Below are 20,810 nucleotides of genomic sequence, written 5' to 3'. Positions count from 1 at the left end.
TTCATTGCCGAGGAAGTTTTCCGCGAGTACACACTCATTCTGCAAAAGGGAAGAAGGGGGCTGGGTTGCTTAAGAGCGGTACTAAGACCACGTATACGTTAATGGTGGCCGAAGCCCACTGATGTTGCATTCAAGAGCACGTTTACTTCCCATTTTAACACCCGGAAAGCTATAGCGACCAAATGCATCTCATTGTAAGAAGCACGTCGGTGATTCATTTTCCTATTTATGTATTCTCCTCTTTAGAAGCGAAGATCCGTAGGCCAGCACTCCACCGTCGCTGCTGCCCCTGCCATCACCGCCGAAGCTCCCAACGCCGAGTAAGCGCGCCTAGCAAATGTAAATTCCCTATTCAGGGGCTTTAAAGGGCCACTCACCAGACCCCATACCGAATTTCAATTAGACAGTGGAAGTTGTTCGGTGTTCGATGAGGAACATTTTACCACAAAAAATTGGCAGCATATCCACGGAGTGAATGATAGAGAGTGGAGCGAAGCATTCGTCCGTCCATTCCTTTTTGCTTCCGTCCGTCCATGCGTCCGTCTGCGTGACCGTCCATGCGTCAATCCACCCGTCCTTGCGGCGTCTGTTCGTGCGCTCGTCCCTGCGTTCTTCCATGCATCCGCCCCTGCGTCCGTTCATGCGTTCATCCATGCATCTGTCTATGTGTCCGTTCGTCCATCTATTCAACACTCCAAGTGCACCATCTCGCATCTTTTCATCCTATATTCCCCATATAGAAGCACCGCCATCCAGTGGACATTCCAAGGACTAAACGAGACGTGGCACACGCACACTTTCTTACGGCTTGCACTTCGAGTCTACTTCCCACCTTTAACAAACTCGAGTTCATGCTATATACTAGTTCACTGTATCCATGGCACTGCGGCCCAACGCTCGCTAAACCTTTCTAAAACCAGGAGGTTACGCTCAGCGAGTATAACGTAGCAACCTTTCCCTGTCAGTTAGTGCTCAATGTACATGTTAATGCCTGCTGCTGGGAAATGAGAGACAGGAAAATGCGGCTTTTACTTTCTTATGGCTTGCGCTTCGTATCTACATCCCACCTTTAACCACCTCGAGTTCATGATATATACTAGTTCATTGTATTCATGGAACTGCGGCTCAACGCTCGCTAAACCTTTCTAAAACTAAGGAGGCTACACCCAGCGAGTATAACGTAGCAACCCTTTCTCGACAGATAGTGCTCAATGTACATTTCAATGGCTGCTAATGGGGAATAAGAGGCAGGAGCATTCGGCTTTTAGTTAACGCACACGCTGCGAACTTTTTATTGTTCAACAAAGCACAGGAGAAATCTCCCACCGGCACCACCTTGCAGGACAAAATGTAACACTGGTTATACACTACGATTACGATTACGATTATGAGGCACGAACGGGTGCCGCTTTAAGAAGCTTCGCCCCTAAAATTTTCTAATCGGTTTATCGCGAGTGGAGAAAACAGGTTTTTTGAAGCGGCGCGAAACGAGAATAAGAGGAGGTGAGCTCGGTACCCTTGCCGCTCCTCCGCGTAGCCTTCGCAAGCAAAATCTCTTCCCCACCCTCTCCGGTATACGACCATGAGGTGACGTGCGCATGACATGCCCAAACAAGTCCAACCCTCGAGCACGCGAGGAGCGTTGCTGTGTTTACCAGCGTTATTGTGTGGTCTTCTGACTGTTTCTGCGGGATTGTTTGTAAACGCTGGCTTAGACGTGGTAGAGTAGATGAGCACAATGAGTGCGCGAACGCGTAGGAGCGTTCCACGACGGTCGCCTGCTCAATGCGCCGACCGCGGAGACACTAACGCATGCGAAACGCTGGCACATTAGCCCCACATCTCGTAGCATTTCCCGGGAAAAAATTGAAAGAAAAACGCGCACAATTTTTATTGCGTCTCATTATTTATTTCAGGTTTTATTATTCTCCTAAAGCAACAAATACATAAACTACGCATCTTGTGTTAAATAATTTTTGCCATGTCACGTGGTATACTCTTGGCAACGTCAGAGCAGAGTCGCCTACGTAGAGGACCAACGGCATTGCATTGCCGTCTACATAGGGCCATTCATACGCCCACGTCATGCCCTCATTCTCTACGCGTGCACTGGCAGAGGGGAGGGAGAGCAGCTTTCATCTTGAAATTTGACCCATTTTCGCTGCGCATAGCGTCGCAAATTTTCGCAGATGTGATCATGAACGCCTTGTCCACGCATTGCGCTTGTAAGCACAAAATTGTCAAACCTGGTGAGTGGCCCTTTAAGCAAAACAACAGACACGCGTGCTTGAGGTGTGTGCAGGCGCCGCTCGGGCCGCACACTCTCTCGCTCAGTCGTTCCCGACAAAGAACGCAGTAAACGCTCCCTCCATACGCTACCCATCCAGCCGCCTTCATGAAAACCACGCAGGGAGATGAGGAGATGAGGCAAATTGTCGTTCACGTCCCATTTCGAAGGGGTTTCACTCATCGATTGTATTGATGCATACGACAACTGCAAGTTTTGTATACTTTTATTTTAAATGCGAAGCATGTCTTGGCGAACTTCGGTGACTTTGAGCGTATCTATCTATCTATCTATCTATCTATCTATCTATCTATCTATCTATCTATCTATCTATCTATCTATCTATCTATCTATCTATCTATCTATCTATCTATCTATCTATCTATCTATCTATCTATCTATCTATCTATCTATCTATCTATCTATCTATCTATCTATCTATCTATCTATCTATCTATCTATCTATCTATCTATCTATCTATCTATCTATCTATCTATCTATCTATCTATCTATCTATCCACTTACGTTTGGGTGCTGTCGTAGTCACCCCTTTAACTTGGCGTGAACCAAAATTAGCATTGGAGGGTAAGATGGTTTAATGAATATGACGCGCTGTTCAAGACATGAATAATGTCACAATCCCGTCGCCTGCGTCGTCAAACGCTTCCCGCCAGACAGTGGTACATACAAACAGGAGGGTATGTGCCGCTGGTGTGCGGGTATGTGCCACAAGTGATTGACACTTAGTATATACCCAGGAATGACGATAACACAAGTGGGCAATCTTAGCGCGCGAGCGTTAGGAAATAAATATCCGACATCGGTAGCGTCAACCCGTCAAATGCAAATAATAAATGTCAGGGTTCCAGCTGGAATAGAGCCCAAGCGTTCTGCGTGACAATGAAGCATTTTACCACAGAGCTACGCCAGGTCTCGGAACTATACTTTTCAAATACTCACTAATCTTCATGAAACGTCAATAGTGGTTACAGTGTTGCCTACCCAATTTTATAAACATTACATATGCACTCGTTTGATATAGCCTTCACGTTCGCTTTACATCAATTACGGTTAGTTGCCATGCCCTGAAGTTGACTTATGTGGCAGTGTTCAGGGCCAGCATCCGTGCGAGCATCAGCGCTTCATATTTGCTTCTAACATTGCTAATACGCATCACCCAGTTGGCATCGTTGCGCAAGTGAAAACAACTGGTTATATAAACATCTGTAACTCTTCAACATATGTCTGCGTGTGCAACATTTGTACATATATTTAGCGTCATTTCATGACTTGTCGCTCAATAAGGAAATTGCAACACGGTCACCTCCTTTCCGCATGCTTCGCATAACGCCGATTTCCAGGTACGTGGGATCTGCCGAATATTTGCTGTGATTGCCTGTTGCTAGATGTTTCGCAGTCGATTATGGTAGCAATAAATTTCGAAGGGGGGGGGGGGTGCTTTTTTGTTTACTTTATTACATAGCATGCATCACTCTCCTGTAGGCACATTGATATTTTTTATAGGCAGCTTTCTTTGGTATGTTGTAATTCTTCAATATATGCCGATGAATTCACTCATTTGTTTCTCTTTTTTGTGAGCTCGTGTGACCTAGGGCTGTATTTGTGGGTGTAAATTCTCAACTACGTATTTCTTCGGTACCGCAGTATACTGTAAATAAATAAATAAATAAATAAATAAATATTCAATATCAGGCGTATTGTCATTTGGACTCAACAAAGTGGCTGACTGGGTTAGTTGGTGGCGCATACTTGAAGTTAACAGCACGAAAAAAAAAACACACACACACACACGGCGGACACGAAAAAGACGGGACAAGCGCTGTGTTTCGTCTTTTTCCTGACTGGCTACCCTGTGTTCAGGAAGCGGGTAAGAGCAATAACAGATGATAAAAAAGAGCCGTTACAAAAAATAAAGAATTGGCAGATCCCACGTACAGTGGGAATTCATTTTATGCGAAGCACGAATGAGGAATGAGGAATGTATTGATATGTCACTTTAAAATCACCACAACGTTACGAGGTGGCGGTATATTATGCAGTACATGACTTCCGTGTCATGATTATCCTGTTTGAATGCGTCGCTTACCTTCGTCATCTATTCACGTCACGTGAAGCCAAGTTCAGTATATGTGGAGCTAGCGAAACGGCCGCGAGCACGCTATCAACTTGGTATGTGTTCATGTTCTTACACGACACGCGTGTCATGATTATCATGTTTGCACCAGTCATATGCCTTCGTCATCCATTGATGTCACGTAACACCAAATTCGGTATATGTGGAGCTAGCGAAACGGCCGCGAGTGCATCATGAAGGGCCCAATATACTCCAGCGTAGCGTTGACGCTCGCGTACTCTGTGCATAGCGACGCTACGTTAGCAAAACGCGAGCACTTTAGTCCGACGCTAGGCGCGACGGGCGCGACCAGAGTCCGTCGGCGCTGCCCGATGGCAACCGGCGCGAAATGCGACATGCTGCAGTTCGCATCGATGCGTTCCACTGCGTCTGCCTCTTTTCGTGATGCTGGGACGCCGAATGCGCTGAAACGGGCATGCGTCAAAGCAACGCAGCGCGACACGCTTGTGCGAGTGCCGCCTGGCGTAACGCGACGAAACGAACGCTGCCAAGCGCACGTGCCGGGTTACGTCGAAATGTATTGGCGCCTTGATTGTGAGACTTAGTGATGTTCTCACATGAAAAACATTTCGTGATTAAACGTTTCACCAGTCACATACCATCGTCATTCATTGACGTCACGTAATATCGAATTTGGCGTTCGTGAAGCTAGCGAAACGGCCGCGAGCGCATCATGAGAGTAGCGTGTAGTCATGTGTTTAAATGACACGCATCTTATGATTACAATGTTTGCACCAGTCACATACCTCCGTCATCCGTTCACGTACCGTACTACCAAATTTGGTATATGTGACGCTAGCGAAATGGCCGCGAGCGCATCATGAGCGTAGCATGTAGTCTGTTGTTACTTGACACGCATGTCATAATTTTCATGTTAGGGTCTGTCGCTGGTGTTTGCCATGCAATGATGTCATACCATACTAGTTTTGCAACATGTCAAGTGAACAAAATCACCGCGAGAACAGCAAGACCATGAAATGTAAATCACGACATTCATGACATACATGTCATGATTTTCATGTTATGACCAAATATTCTCGTCTTACAGTCATAGTGTGTCATACCAAGTTTGGTATCGATATCATTATCCAAACGGCCAGGAGAGCTAAAAGTCGTAGGCGGATAGATAGATAGATAGATAGATAGATAGATAGATAGATAGATAGATAGATAGATAGATAGATAGATAGATAGATAGATAGATAGATAGATAGATAGATAGATAGATAGATAGACGCAAAAAGTGCTTGCAGTATACACCAAAGAAAGGCTTACAGTTGGTTCTGGGAATATAACCATGCGCGCTCAATTGGCACGTTCCATTGCGAAGTGGTGCATTGGGGAGCAAGCACGTGGATCTTCCGTGCAACGCGGCGGTCCTATACAGAGAGTGGTGTTAATGTTCAGTTGCTCTCTTCAGGGACTCAAGGAGCAGCTTAATCGGTCCGATTGTTGTCAGTAATCCAACAGGGGCTTGCAACCCATCGAAAAGTTCTTTCATGTCCTTTCGCATTTAAATCGTGCCTCTCCTGCAGTCTAGAATACCAGCTACTCGTTTGGTTAACCGAAGCGTAAAGGCGACGATAGAGACTGCTGCCTATTAGTCACTGAAAGTTGTACATTTTTGCGTCCATCCACCACTAATTAAACATAATGGGACATGAAGGGCTTCGAGCTCAGCTTCGGTCGAGGTAGTAAGGTGGGAGGTCATGAATTTAATTGGGGCTTTAGCCGGTACGACGACAGCTGAGGTTCACCTGTTAGGAAAGAGGGAAAGGTCAGTGTTTACGTTTATGGAGTCTTAGTGATACTTTATAGTGAGCTCATTAATAGCCACTGGTAGCACCTCTGCCTTTTTCTGGGTGCTAGCTAATAACAGGCTTACATTAGGCTGAGTACGGGACCATGAAGAAATCGAAAGTCTAGCCGCGGGCGTCAAGTATGCCAGTTAGATAAAAAAAAAGGCGTTAGACAAAAAAACAAAAAAGGCGTGTGGTCTGTCTTCGGGTAGAGAGGCTATAGGTGGTGGCGGGGAGTCCGAGAAAGTGTCTGTCTGTGTCGTCGGTACTTCGATATCATTGTGGGACTGTGTTGACGATGCGACATCCGACGGTGGCTATAAGAGCCACCTTCTACGCACTCAGAGGCAAGCTCGCACGAATTTGGAGCGCTTGTGTCTGCACGCGTTGAAACATTTGTTGAAATTGTTTTCCTCGTGCTGGCTAATGAAGGCAAGCTTTACCGCAGGAAGCCGAGAAAGAGTATAAATGTGCAGTTAGCGTGCAATACTTGAAAACGTTTCCCATGTCTTCCCTCCGTATAACCTTCATAGACGACAGATATTGCTCGATAGTTTTATTTTAATGCACGCTGCACCAGGGCTCCATGATATGTCACTGGCAACCACGACATCCGGAAACATGTGTTATCGAATATATTTTCTTGGACTACGTCGTGTATATTGAGACCATTGATCATAACGCTGTAGTCATACATGGGCTTGCGCGCCAACGTCAGGAGAACGCATTTCTCAGAAGACGTTTCCAGGCCTCCGTTACAGAGTTAAAGGGCAGGTTGGCAGCTATTTTATTGCTCGTTAGCACCTGTAGGCATGTTACAGCGAATAACTAAGCGCAGTTGTCCTCCGCGTACATTGATAGTCTAACGCGATTGACCACACTTGGTCTTCTGGTAGACTAAGGACACGATCTGAGCACTGAAGTTGAAGTTACTCCCCATTGAGAGCGTTGCACGTTATAATGTAGTGAGTTTATGGTTTGTCGTTGCTATATAAGGCATTATGATTGGCTTGGAAGAGGTTCCAGAATCAGAACCAGAGACTCGAATACGATGAGGTCATATATTTAAAAAAACGGCTGCTTACCCGCAGGTCACGGGATCAAATCCCGGCTGCGGCAGCTGCATTTTCGATGGAGGCAAAAAAAGGAGGCCCATGTGCTCAGACTTGGGTGCACGTTAAAGAACCTCGAGTAATGAAAATATCCGGAGCCCTCCATTACGGCGTCTCTCTTAATTATATGGTGGTTTTCGGACGTTAAACCCCACATAGTAATCAATCAATTCAAGCGCTTGTGTCTGAGGCGGCACCCGGTGAAGGTGGGCAACTGCGTTTCAAGACATTGGAAATATATTTAGTTTCATCCTATCCGTGGGCGAGGCTATTGTTGGAAGAAAGTTGCGAAGGACAACTAAAAAAAAAGCACGTGACTTATTACGACTTTAATTGCACCACAGTTGATGCAACAAACATGACAAGTTGCTGCGTGTACGAACACAACCGATGATTGAAGCTCTCGCTACTGGCCTTCATGAAGGCGGTAGGGTGGGGCAGCCTCTCAGTGGGCGAGGCTAATATTGGAAGGAAGTTACGAAAGATAATGAAAGAAAGCCCCACCCTACCACAAGGCTTCATGAAAGTGATTAGCGAGAGTTTTACTCATCGATTATGATCGTACACGGAACAGGTGCTAGTTTTCATTGCATCAACTGTGGCGCAATGAAATTCGTCATGGATCGTCTGCTTTCTTTCATTATCTTTCGTAGCTTCCTTCCAGTAGTAACCTCTCCCACTGATAGGCTCACGCTAAATATATTTCCAGCGTCTTGAAATGCAGATGGCGTACCCTCACCGGCCGCCGCTTCAGTCTCCAGCGCAATAAATCTGCTAGTGCCTGGCGATAAGCCATCGTATCGGCCATTGTCATGGCAATAAAAAAATAGCGACCTTGAATTTTCGATCGCGTACACCAGCGTAGACTACGGAGCGTATGACGTCCTTCACTGCGTCGAGATTCAGACGGATTGTGAAGTACGAAGCTTTATTGGTTTATTGATGCTTTCGCGATTAACTTAGCAGACGGAATGTCGCGGTGAAGGTCTGTCAGGAGGTGCACGCCCATCGACGCGTTCAGCACTCCTACGTCATTTTTGACGCGACAGCATTGAAGAACACGTCACGCAGAAATTCCGGCATCGGCGTCGTCGGTTGTTAAGGAAAAATCACTGTTTTGTCCATGACCGAAAAATCACGACAGATGCTAATAAAATAAATCAATAAAAATTTCAGCATATCCACGGAGTGAATGATGGAGAGTGGGGCGAAGAATTCGTCCGTCCATTCGTTCTTGTTTCCGTCCGTCCATGCGTCCGTCAGTGTGACCGTCCATGCGTCCATCAGCCCGTCCGTGCGTGCGTCTGTTCATGCGTCCGTCCCTGCGTTCGCAGCCGCCCCTGCGTCCGTTCATGCGTCCATCCATGCATCTGTCTATGTGTCTGTTCGTCCATCTATTCAACACTCCAAGTATCACCATCTCGCATCTTTTCATCATATATTCCCCACATAGAAGCACCGCCATCCGGCAGACATTTCAAGGAATAAACGAGAGGTGGCACACGCACACTTTCTTACGGCTTGCGCTTCGGGTGTACTTCCCTCCTTTAACCACCTCGAGTTCATGGTATATACTAATTCACTGTATTCATGGCACTGCGGCCGAACGCTCGCTAAACCTTTCGAAAACCAAGGAGGTTACGCTCAGCGAGTATGACGTAGCAAACTTTTTCAGTCAGATAGTGCTCAATGCACACGTTCAACAACCACACTTTGCCTGCTATGCTTATTAACAATCCTAAACAATTTTGGAATGTAATAAACAAGAAATACACCACCACATTGTTACTTACATCTACTGATGGTGTGGCAGTCCCGTCACACGAATGTGCTTCTGTTCTCAACAATGTTTTTTTTTTTTGCGGCGGCTTTTTCTAATAAGGTTTCTTGCGATAATTTTAACTACCCTGTTTTTGAAGTTCCTCCTATGGACACAGTTATATTTAACGTATCCGGCATTCAGAAGATTATAGAAAATCTTAAAATTTCTTCTTGTGGCATTGACAACAATAATTCAAAATTCTTGATTAATACAAAGTTGTATTGTTCCATTATTCTTAATAATCTGTTTGAACAATTCCTTGAAACAGGTTGTATTCCCAATGATTGGAAAGTTGGGAAGGTGATTCCTCTGCACAAGTCTGAATATACACATTGCCCTGACAACTTTCGTCCCATTTCTCTCACTAGCATACCTTGAAATATCATGGAGCACGTCATATGCTCTCATCTCGTCTCTTTCTTAGAATCGAATTCTTTTTTCACTATAGCCCAGCACGGATTCCGTAAGTCATTTTCATGCGAAACCCAACTCATATGTTTCACGCATTAACTTCATTGCATCCTCGATCACGGATCTCAGGCAGATTGTATATACATATTTGGATTTTTGAAAGCCTTTGACAAAGTCTCGCATGAACTTCTATTTCTTAAGCTACGTAATCTTAACATTGACCCCAATGTACTAGCATGGTTGATCTGTTTTCTTTCAAACCGCTCACAGTTCGTAACAGCAAACAACTTCGACTCACATCCTTTACCTGTCCGTTCTGGTGTACCTCAGGGGTCCGTTCTCGGGCCCCTTCTGTTTCTAATCTATATAAATGACTTACTGACTAATATTTCTTCTTTAATTAATCTTTTTGCAGATGATTGTGTTATTTATCGCGAAATTAACGACAATAACGATGTCTCTTGCCTTCAATCCGACATTAACAAGGTCATGGACTGGTGCAACACTTGGAACATGAAACTAAACATTAATAAGTGTAAGCACATGCACATTTCTCGAAATTCTAGCCCAGCTTCCACTTACCACATTAGCAATGTCTTTCTTGAAACTGTACTCTCCTATAAGTACCTAGGTGTTCACATTTCTTCTAACCTGTCTTGGAAAACTCATATTCATTATATCATAAATAACGCCGACCGTATGCTTGGGTATATTCGCAAGAACTTCTCTCATTCATCCAGTTCAATAAAACTATTACTTTATAAAACACTGCTTCGCTCAAAATTAGAGTATTCTGCATCTGTCTGGAGCCCTGGCATTGAATCACTCATTTTCGATTTAGAAGCTGTGCGGAACCGTGCCTGCCGTTTTATACTCTCCAACTATCACCGAACAAGCAGCGTAACCGTCATGATATTAAGTTTGTCCTTCCCGGCTCTTTCTCATCGCAGGTCAGTAGCTTCATTATGTCTTTTTCACAAAATTCATTAGAACAGCTATCTGAAACAGAAATTATTAACAAGGCCATCATACATATCAGCTCGAATTGATCACCGCAATAAAGTTGGAGTTCCATCATGTCACACAAAACGTTTTCATGACTCATTCATACCCAGAACTTGTGTCAGTTGGAATGATCTTCCCCATGATATCGCTTATATAACTGATAAAAATATGTTTCGTAAAACTCTTAATCTTCTCTAAATGTTTGTGTATATATATATATATGTTTGTATATATGTAGTACATGTGTGTATATATAAGGTTACTATTGTTAGTATACGTTTTTACTTATCAAATTGTTGTCATTTATGCCTACTTTATTTCACTTACTTATCTGGCGTGAGTTTTTTCCTTGCTTTTTTACATTGCTTCCGTTATGTAGATCTCCACTCCCCTCTGTGATGCCCTCGGGCCCTGAGGGTACAATAAATAAATAAATAAATAAATAAATAAATAAATAAATAAATAAATAAATAAATATACATGCCAATAACTGCTAATGGGAAATGAGAGGCGGAGAATTCGGCTTTTACTTTCTTACGGCTTGCGCTTCGTATCTACTTCCCATTTTTAACCACCTCGAGTTCATTCATGGTATATACAAGTTCATTGTATTGATGGCACTGCGGCTCAACGCTCGCTAAACATTTCTAAAGCTAAGGAGGTTACACCCAGCGAGTATAACGTAGCAACTCTGTCTTGTCAGATAGTGCTCAATGTACATGCCAATGGCTGCTAATGGTGATCATACTACGGGGGACGAACGGGTGCCGCTATAAAGAGCTTCGCCCCTAAAACGTAGGGAAACAGGTGTACTACAGAGCTATGCTGTTGCTTAAAACTGATTCGAAAACACACAACCACACCATGGCGTAGCCTAAAAGTGGCCCACCAACCCCTGTCCCCATCCTTCCTCGCCCGAAGTTTTATCGCCATGGCATACAGAGCGATTTCTGCCTACGTCCCTGCATATGGTAGAGGGAGCCTCCTTAACGCATGTAATGTCGCGTGGCAGAGGCGTATTGGTTTGCGCGTTGCCTTAAGGACGCGTAGCAGGACACTTAGCTGATTTTCAAATGGAACAATTATGGCGTAACGGCCACTTAATCACTGGGCTTGCATTAAGCGTTATTTCATACTATGAAACGGCCAATGTCACGAGCACAGTCGATCGTACCTTTACGGCATGGTTGAGGTATACACCGGCAACCATAGCAGGTTAGCAGCTCAGGAGGTTATGGCCATCGTCAGAAGGTTGAGGTGCCCAGGAGTAACACAAGTGGCCATTCATTGCCATTTTTACCCAAGACTTCTAGGGAATGAAACCGGCTTCCTGGCTCTATGACAAGCATTCAAGACCCCATAAATCTTAAAAATGCCTTGTTAAGTAATTAATTACCTACATTTAGCCTTTGTGAATTTTTCTTTTTTTTGTACTACTGGGAATCACTTTGTATATTTACGGTGAGAATTATTGTATTGTACTTACCTGCTTTTTAGGTTATATGTTGTATAACCCTTGTCAAGTTCAATAATATTTTTGCCTATTATATATGCATATATGTAGCCTTTTCCTCTGTAATTTACCTTGTACCTTGAGGATAAAATAAAGTAACTTCCATCACGAGGCCCGACTATGCTACCGCCACGTACTTTTGAATGCTAAACGCAAACGTCCTAAGCTCTTCTTTTCATTTTTCTTTGCTGCCCTCTACCGTTTCAAAAGGCCCCTGACATGGTTTTGTTTAAGTTTTATCAGCGTTTAGGCTAAAGCATTATCAAATCATTGGCACGACACATTTAGTGACTCATCGTTTACCACGGCCGCTACAGATAATTATATCATACCCTTCCTTTCACATCTACCTGGCCTCCTCAACCTCAACTGATGAGACACACTGGCGTCGCTGGCGATCACAGAGTTCTCGTGAGCGCGCTCGACGATTTGAGCTTCTAATAGTCTAGACCTCCGAGACCACTCGCTGACAGGTTGTACGCAGTCTCGGAGGCCATCGTACAGTGCGCCCGGCCGCATGCACTTCGTCTGGCAAGACAGGCGAAGATCGCTGAGGGGTTCATACCTGCTCCTACAGGTTCCGCAGATATTACTTCCGCGTCCACGCATTCAGTAGTTCATGACAGCCAATCAGTTCGGCAGCCACGGTGACGTCAAATGGCCAGAGCATGTCGCTCTTGAAATGGGTGGTTGAAAACGCGTTTGGCTGAGTCGCAACGATATGCATCTGCACCGATTCGCAGCTAAAAGCGTTGCAACAGATTGCGCCTTTAACGCAGAGAGCTCAATTCGGTAGCTAATTGACGCTTAGAACGTGGTCTATGGGCCCATTGTGTTTGTTTAAAATCACAAAAGTCGTTTCAGGGTCCTTTTAGTATGGCTTTGGTAAGAGACAGGACGAGTGGTATTACCAGAAAGAAACCATACGAAATTAAGGGGCGTTTCGCAACTTTATCACGCGCCATGGCGTCGTGAAAAAGGCGGATTGGTCGCGAGACCGGTGTTAGTCACAGCTGTGAACAAATTTTTTAAAATAGTTGAATAGTCGTACGTATCATTATTCTTGCAAAGCGCCGATACATGTAGGGTCAGCTAGAAAAATAATAATCTTTAATGAGATTCAAGGAGTTGTTAGCCTGATTTCTTTTTTCTTGGCTTGCTACTTCAGGTGTCGGGTGACTATGTATAATGATCACATACACACACAAATGGTACGTAGAGTCACAACGAAAGCCCGCAATAAGCAGCCACACCAGCTGTGTAGACCTCTTCCGTGTTTGTTAACAACGGTAGTTGCCGTCGAGCATACTTAGGCCCTTTTAGCGACACGGAGGCGTGCTAACTCGACTTAGTACAAAGCTCGCCACCACCCTTTATGATCACGTGACAACTGGCACAACAGCTCAAAGCTGTCTGCGAGTACAGTGCATCGGGGCACCTCCCAGGGTTCGATCTTTGCTCTACGTGGAGCCTGGGTGCTACGACGTCGCTACAAGCGCCTCAGTACGTTGCAGGCGCCTACCACTGTTTACAAACAAAGAGTAGGTGTATACACGTTCAATATATCTCACGCGGGACAACGGCCACGCGGCCTTCCATAAACTTGTGCGTTCTCAGATCATGTCGGGCGATCAGTTTGTCGGTGTCATTAGTTATGGGTACGAGTGCGAATGCCTACAGAAAGGCATCATGTTCGACCAGTAGGTGTAAGAGCACGGCATTCTTACGACATGGTTTACTATCGCTTAAAACTTCTGCTACGTTTAAACTTTTGAAATTCATTTCAAGTGACCCGTCAAGCGACTCATCTGTTCGAACGTTTGGACGTGTTCGCCAACGTAATTAGCGAAAACAACAGATCATGAGGCAAAGGAATGCATTGAAGACGTTAGTAAAATATTTTTAAAGTCTATTGTACAAGTTATGACCAAACTGTGCAAACATTACAGCGGAGAAAAGACAACTTGCCGCCAGCATGGAATCGAACTTGCTACCTTAAGATTTCAGTTTCATAAAGGGCAAGCAGCACTAAACTAGCTATCGACTGCACTGTCGAGGCCAATTTTTGAAACGGTTTATTAATTGGCGCGGCCATTAGTGCGGGGTTATTGAGCACGCAAATGTGCACAATCCGGCGCGTTCCGGTGGGAAGAGGGCCCATCGATAAGGGACCTTGCGCAAGAGCGATCCACATTGCATGTGCTTCTGATGATTGTATCAAATTGGCGATCGCGCACGGCTTTTCAATTTGGCATGACAATGTATGGAGTAATTATAGCTTGCCGCTGCAAATTAGCAGTGATAAACACGACGGTGAGTGATTAGAAATTAGTGTTGTACGCTCGGGGTTCATTGAGGCACTGCGGCCTCAAGCCGGGATGTATAACTCGGTATCTCTGCGAAAATTTCGTGCCTTTGAAATGAGCTTCTTGTGCTTCACAATGGCAGTCGGCACAATAATTTCGCTAGGAGCTATACTTTGCCACCATGAAACGCACAACAGCAGAGCAAGGCGCGAGCACTCTCGGAGTCAAATGAATTGGATTGGATTGGATAAACTTTTATTTCGGAGTCAAATGAAGTGTGAACAGCAATGCACTACATGTGTGCACGGCCAGTACAACTAATCTGCTGCCAACATCTGAGATAAGTAGGCAAAGCCAGTTGTCTATAATTTAGCATTTGTTCCCTTTTGATTTTGCTCCTAGAGCGCTACGTTTGTAGTTTTCACTGAGTTCAATCAGCGCAGTTTCTCTAGCTAAAGTTGCTGTAACCCGGGTGCGGAAAGCGAGCGCTCACAGCTTCCTGACAAGAGTATTCAGGTGCTTCCCACCGAAAGAACGCAGTCAAACATCAACTTCCACGTCGATTCCTCGAAGTGTTTCTTGTACGGGCGCCTAATGCATTCGGGGAACTTGAGCAATAGGCAGCGAATCTGTGACCTTGATCGATTGCCTCCGTTTACGTGCCAAGTACGTGCGTTGGAATCCCGCCGTGCCCAAGTTCGATCAGTCACCTCGGGACACCTTTGTTTTTATATACAAGTAAGTATTTTAGACGCGCTTTTTTTTCGCGTTTATTTTGAACACTGAAAAAAGCGCAAACAATGTCTGCTACGTATGTGATGTTAATAGCGCGAGGTTTGTTGTGAGCAAAGGGTGGATAAAATATCTATGCTCCAATTTCCATACGCGGAAGTTACTTCCGGCTGTATCGCAACCTATTCGTCTGAGGACACGAAAACGAGCCGTCTTTGCCCCCCAAAACGCCGGACTGTGCGCGCTTGCTTGCTCGTTAATCTCGCACTCATGGCCGCTCCCGTTACCAAACCATTCAGGAATTGGCGTCTCCAGTGCAGTTGACAGCTATTTCAGTGCTGATTGCCTTTTAAGAAACTGAAGTACAGGTCTGCATTAAATACTTAGCGGGCAGGAAGTCCGATCCATCGTTGCCTATCCTTGCGCAAGAGAATCTTTTGACGGGCCTTAACTGCAAGTGGAACCATATAGCGCATCATGTTTTTATTGATTGTGAAAGCTGATGGGTAGGAGAATGAGTGGGGAAAGTATAAAAAAATATCAAGGAGGTGTTTTTTTTGTTGTCAAAAGTTTCTCTTGCGTGTTCTTTTCCTCAAGTTAGCGCGATTATACCTTTTAATTGAAAAGTGGTAATAATGTATGCTTTGACAGTTTTATAAATAAGCATGCTGAAAAATTAATGCGGAATTTTCACCACCCTGTCATGGGCTCTTATTGAAATAAAGGCCTGCAAACTAGGCAAAAAAAAAACGTTTCTTAAGATGAAATTTTACAATTTTTATTAAAAAAGTACATTACGCCGGAAATCAAAATATAATTGCTCGTAAGTGCAAGTATGCATATACATAGCTAAACAATTTATGACGTACGTAGCTTTAATATATTTTGTGTGATTTATCCCTAAATTCGAAAGAAATAAAACAGCAGAGCAGGTAAGCTTGGAACTCCGCCTCTTCCTCATTATTGATTTACTGTGTGACGAAAAATTTTTTTCCAGCAACGCAAATTGCCGATCTCTTCTTTCTACTGATTAGGAAACAATATATAAAAGATTGAATTAAATTTAAAAGGTCGGCCAGCCATGCTTTGTTCGATCTTACGTGGAAACACCCGGAGGAAAGAGACAGACGAGCACCAAACTACGAATCGCTTATTCCCAGCGCTAGCTGACAAGTGGGTAAAACATCCACAAACTGAGCAGTGATTCCAAATAAACTGGTGAACAGGGGCATGCGAAACAGTTCAGGTGTTGTGGCGAAGGTGTTGTTCATGAAATTCTCCTGAGCTGTGGTGAGTCCTACATAGGACGAACGGAACGGTGTATTAATGACCACCTCAGGGAGCATGCCAATAACAATGGTATAAGCGTCACGGGGCGCACTTCCCCGCGCATGTCATGTTTTGCTGGTGGGTGCCACGTTTTGCGCAAAGTATGATTATCGGCGAAAGCAGCAATCAAACATGAAGATAACTACTAAAGGTGTATCGTGCTAAATGTATTGGGTCCGCTTGTGTCATTGCACCCGTGTATTATACTCTATCGATCCGAGTTGTCCTTCAGTGAATTGCTCACGGGATGTAGGGTCTGTGGTAACTCTTCTACGTCACTGAGCATGTACGGAACTGCACTCGTTTTTCAGCTGGAAATAAACAATTGGTAGTTTGGTGTTCGTCTGTCTCTTCCCTCCACTCGTTTTCATGTTTCTAGCTTTGTACCATTTACAAAATGTGCAGCAAACTGAGACATCAACTCGCCCAAAAACAACTTCTCTTAGAATATTATGAGCAGCAAAAGTTGACGGGATGCAAAATTTTCGATGAAGCTAAATTCCTGCTTTGTCTGGAAATGTAGTGTCGAAATAAATGTTCCATACGGCACTTGGCGTTTTGACCCATACAGTCACCAGCTTGATTACAAGCATGAAGCACTGTTACAGCGGAAATTCTCACTTGCTGTCGATACGACGTCGCGCAACCTTTTGCTGTTGATATAGCATGCTTACCTGTCTCGCTGCTCAAAAGTATTCAACACCCCTTGCTCGGCTGCGACGCTGTCTGGTGTCCAGCGACCATCTCATGGTGTCTCTGTCCAGACGTGAGTGAAAAACACCAGCGAGCGGACGCTCGTCTTCTTTCCCCTTTCCCTCTCCCTCGACGTGACCTGTTTTACCTCTCGCTGGCTGAGTGGTTTCACCCTTTGTGCTTTGCTGTGTACGAGCGGTTTCGGTGCAGTTGGCGGCTTTCAAAAACGGAAACAAGCTTGCCGAAACGCGCATCGGAATCCAGTCGTATTTATACAGCTAATCAATGCAGCTGAAGGCTTTTTGTGAAGTGCTTGCGCAGTTCTTTGCATGTGCGTGCGTGTGTATGCGTGTTCACGTGTGTATGTGTGCATGTGCGTGTGTGTTTGTGTGTGTGTTTGACGGGTAGTGTCGACAGGTTATTGTACGTGCTGCTAAAAGATTATTCTATTAGTGTTGCCTTGACATACCTTAACGAATGCTTCCACTCTTTATATATTTATTTAGTTTCATTCATTCTGTGTGACGTAGTGTGCACTGACGGAACGGAGGTTGTCAGTGCAGCTGCTGTAATTTTGGGGCAGTCACGACAAGGACATTGAAGAATACTGATTGTTGGCCTAGTTGGCACTTGCTTAATGACAGGCTTTGGCCGCAAATATACAAACAGCATGAATTAAATCTAATGAAGGATGACTTCGCGCATTTGCCTATACACTGCAAAGTCTGCGGGCGTGTACCACGTTTCAATGAGTTTAAGATTCTAGGTAGAAGTAAGTATAAAACTGCGCGTGGGTTGATGGAAGCCTATCACATCAAAAAGAAAGGTGAAGAGTGTATCAGCGACACGTCGGTGACGTTGTACGTATCGGAGAAGAGATTGCTCGATAGCTGTATAGCGTAAGGCTGTGCGAAGACTGCGCATGTCTGTATGTTGTTACTTAAGACTGGGTTCGTGCTCGGTCTACTTTAGCTGGGAGTGCCGTTTGTGCTTGTCGTTGCGTGTTCCTTTACTTTGTGTTTGTGTATTTGCGGTCTAAGCATGTCGTTAAGGACATTGAAACCTCAGCCAGCTGCCGCATCAAACGTGTGTAATTCCGCCGTATCTGTGTCCTATCTGTGTGTAATGCAATGCCCTGACTTCCTTCTTGCACCCGTCTTCGCACGCCCAGTGTGTGGGAATGAGCGTACCTAAATCCTCTCTTCGAGCTTCCGCGGCTCATGTGGTCATGTTGATGTTAGAATTTAACTAATTTCGGCCACTGTGCGTGCTTTAGGGCAAAAGAAGATGCTCTGCTGTCAGACTGCACGCCCACCGAGAATTCCGGCATGACAAAAGACGGGATGGTCGACAAACGGAAGTCACACACTGGTATAGTCACGTGTCTCCATACCGTAAGAAAACTGGCGGCAGATCCACGAGGGGAATGATGATTAGATTGGGCGAAGCTCCTGGAAGTAATACCGTGAAATTTTCTTCCGTTAATTCGCCCGATAAAAAAAAAGACGTGAAACGATTGATTATATGTTTTATCAAACTTTTATTGCTGGTTTCCGTTGTCCTTTCATTACGACCGCTTTGTGGGCGGGGTCCTGCGCTCCCGCGTTTCGGCGTCCTTATCCAGCACACACCAATGGCAACGAGCATCAGCAACTACAAACCTCTATCGATGTGGTTTTGATTATAAAACCATTGCTTTAGAAAACACCTAGCGTCTTTCGTTAAGCAGCTGACGTCTTTTTTTGTTTTGCTTTAGAAACATCTGGTGTCTTTTCGTTTTGCTTTTAGGAAACGTCTGGCGTCTTTCGTCGGTTTATTTCATCAATCGACGGCGTTTTGAACAAAAATTTTTTATTGTTTATTCACGCACAGAAGAAATCTCACCAGGCACTACCTTGGAGGTAAACAATGGCTGCTACTGGGAATGAGAGACAGCAGAAGTCGACTTTTAACACTTCTACTAACGTTTCCTACTGGAACATGCCAATGGATGCCAATGGAGAATGAGAGACAGGAGCATTCGGCTTTTAGTTAACGCGCACGCCGCGGAACTTTTTATTGTTCAACAAAGCACAGGAGAATCTCCCACCGGCACCACCTTGCAGTTCAAATTTTAACACTTGTTACACACTACGACTACGACTACGAGGGACGAACGGGTGCCGCTTTAAGGAGCTTCGCCCCTGAAAAGCGCGATGGCGAAACACCCGGTCGATGTCACGGGCGCTTGATTCACGTGACATAGCCAGAAATGTCATGTGGGACGTCATATCGCCAAAATGAAACGTTCGGCCTCCCGTTGTATAAGTACTGCTATATTGCCGGTGCCACTGATTGACCCGTGTCATTGAAGAGTAATTATATCCCAAGCCGAGCCGCTTCGTGGTTCTCGCTATATGGCCAGCATCGCTGGTATCAGAACCAGAGTGAACAACGACGTGCCGCTCTGCCTCTGACACGTCGGCAGAGCGGCATGGTGTTAGACACCCTAAACAGTTGTTTTTAATAGTGAATTTTATTTGGGCTGCTACAATATATATATATATATATATATATATATATATATATATATATATATATATATATATATATATATATATATATATATATATATATATATATATATATATAATCAGAATTTCCGTTGCTTGTAGGGGCGCGGCAACCGTCCTTGGCCTGGGCGCCAGCTGGAACGAAGGACCACGACGTTTCTGTTGTCGTTAATTGCTTCAATTGTGTCCGTTTTGGCGCTCCTGCCTTCATTATCGTAGACCACTGCAGCATCCGGCCTGTACCTAATCGACGGTTGCCGCCAGTGTTCGCTGGACATCCGCGGGGACGTAACCACACCCTTGGCCCCTGCGCACTACAATCCTACATGTGATAAATTGGTCTATATTGCGTGTGCGCCCCGCGGCGGTGGTCTAGTGGCTAAGGTGCTCGGCTGCTGACCCGCAGGTCGCGGGATCGAATCCCGGCTTCGGCGGCTGCATTTTCGGACGAGGTGAAAATGCTATATGCCCATGTGCTCAGGTTTGGGTGCACGTCAAAGAACCCCAGGTGGTCGAAATTTCCGGAGCCCTCCACTACGGCGTCTCTCATAATCATATATGGTGGCTTCAAGACGTAAATCCCACATATCAATCAAATCATTTATTAAGTGTGCTTCTTTCAAAGGCGGGGGAGCGCACGAGTACAAAAATATCGTCTTTATAGTCAGTCTTGATCTGCACTGTCTTGCAAAACGTGGCCATTAGACGCGATTTCAATGTTCCCTGTGATCGCTGCGTCGGCAACGCATCAGCCATAGTGAAAAGGCACATATGTGCACGAGAAACGTCAAGTAAAACTATGATTCGTTATAGTTCATAGAGTATGCGGTGGTCCCTCTGTACAGAAGGTTTGGTGTTTTATCAATTGAGACCAAGCAGTCTGCATATGCCGGCTGCTCTTTTACATTTGCGTTAAACAAGTGGTAAGTCTGAGCGTCTGCTGACCCCAAGTGTGCGGGTTCGATCCCCGCTGCATCGATAGCATTTTCGACGTGGATGAAAGTGTTATAATAGAGGCACGTGTATATATGCGGGCGTAAAGAACGCCAGGCAGTCGAAATTTCCGGCACACTTCACAACGGATAGAATCATG

General features: G+C 44.9%; 1 protein-coding gene and 1 long non-coding RNA gene across 2 annotated transcripts in view; one reads left to right on the top strand and one right to left on the bottom strand.

Annotated features, from left to right (window-relative positions):
• The window catches only part of LOC119174330 (sodium-coupled monocarboxylate transporter 2), a 59,741-nt gene extending 42,490 nt beyond the window's left edge, over window positions 1-17,251 (bottom strand). The window contains exon 1 of the mRNA XM_075895776.1: window positions 17,147-17,251. The gene's annotated coding sequence lies outside the window, so the exon portion shown is untranslated. The remainder of the gene's footprint in view (window positions 1-17,146) is intronic.
• Window positions 1-20,810, top strand: part of LOC142817868 (uncharacterized) — a 64,415-nt gene that overhangs the window by 30,372 nt on the left and 13,233 nt on the right. The gene's annotated exons all lie outside the window — the stretch shown is intronic.

The sequence above is a fragment of the Rhipicephalus microplus genome, chromosome 5, assembly GCF_043290135.1.
Source record: "Rhipicephalus microplus isolate Deutch F79 chromosome 5, USDA_Rmic, whole genome shotgun sequence".
Taxonomy (NCBI): Eukaryota; Metazoa; Arthropoda; class Arachnida; order Ixodida; family Ixodidae; genus Rhipicephalus; species Rhipicephalus microplus.
This window is presented reverse-complemented; position numbering and strand designations above follow the sequence as displayed.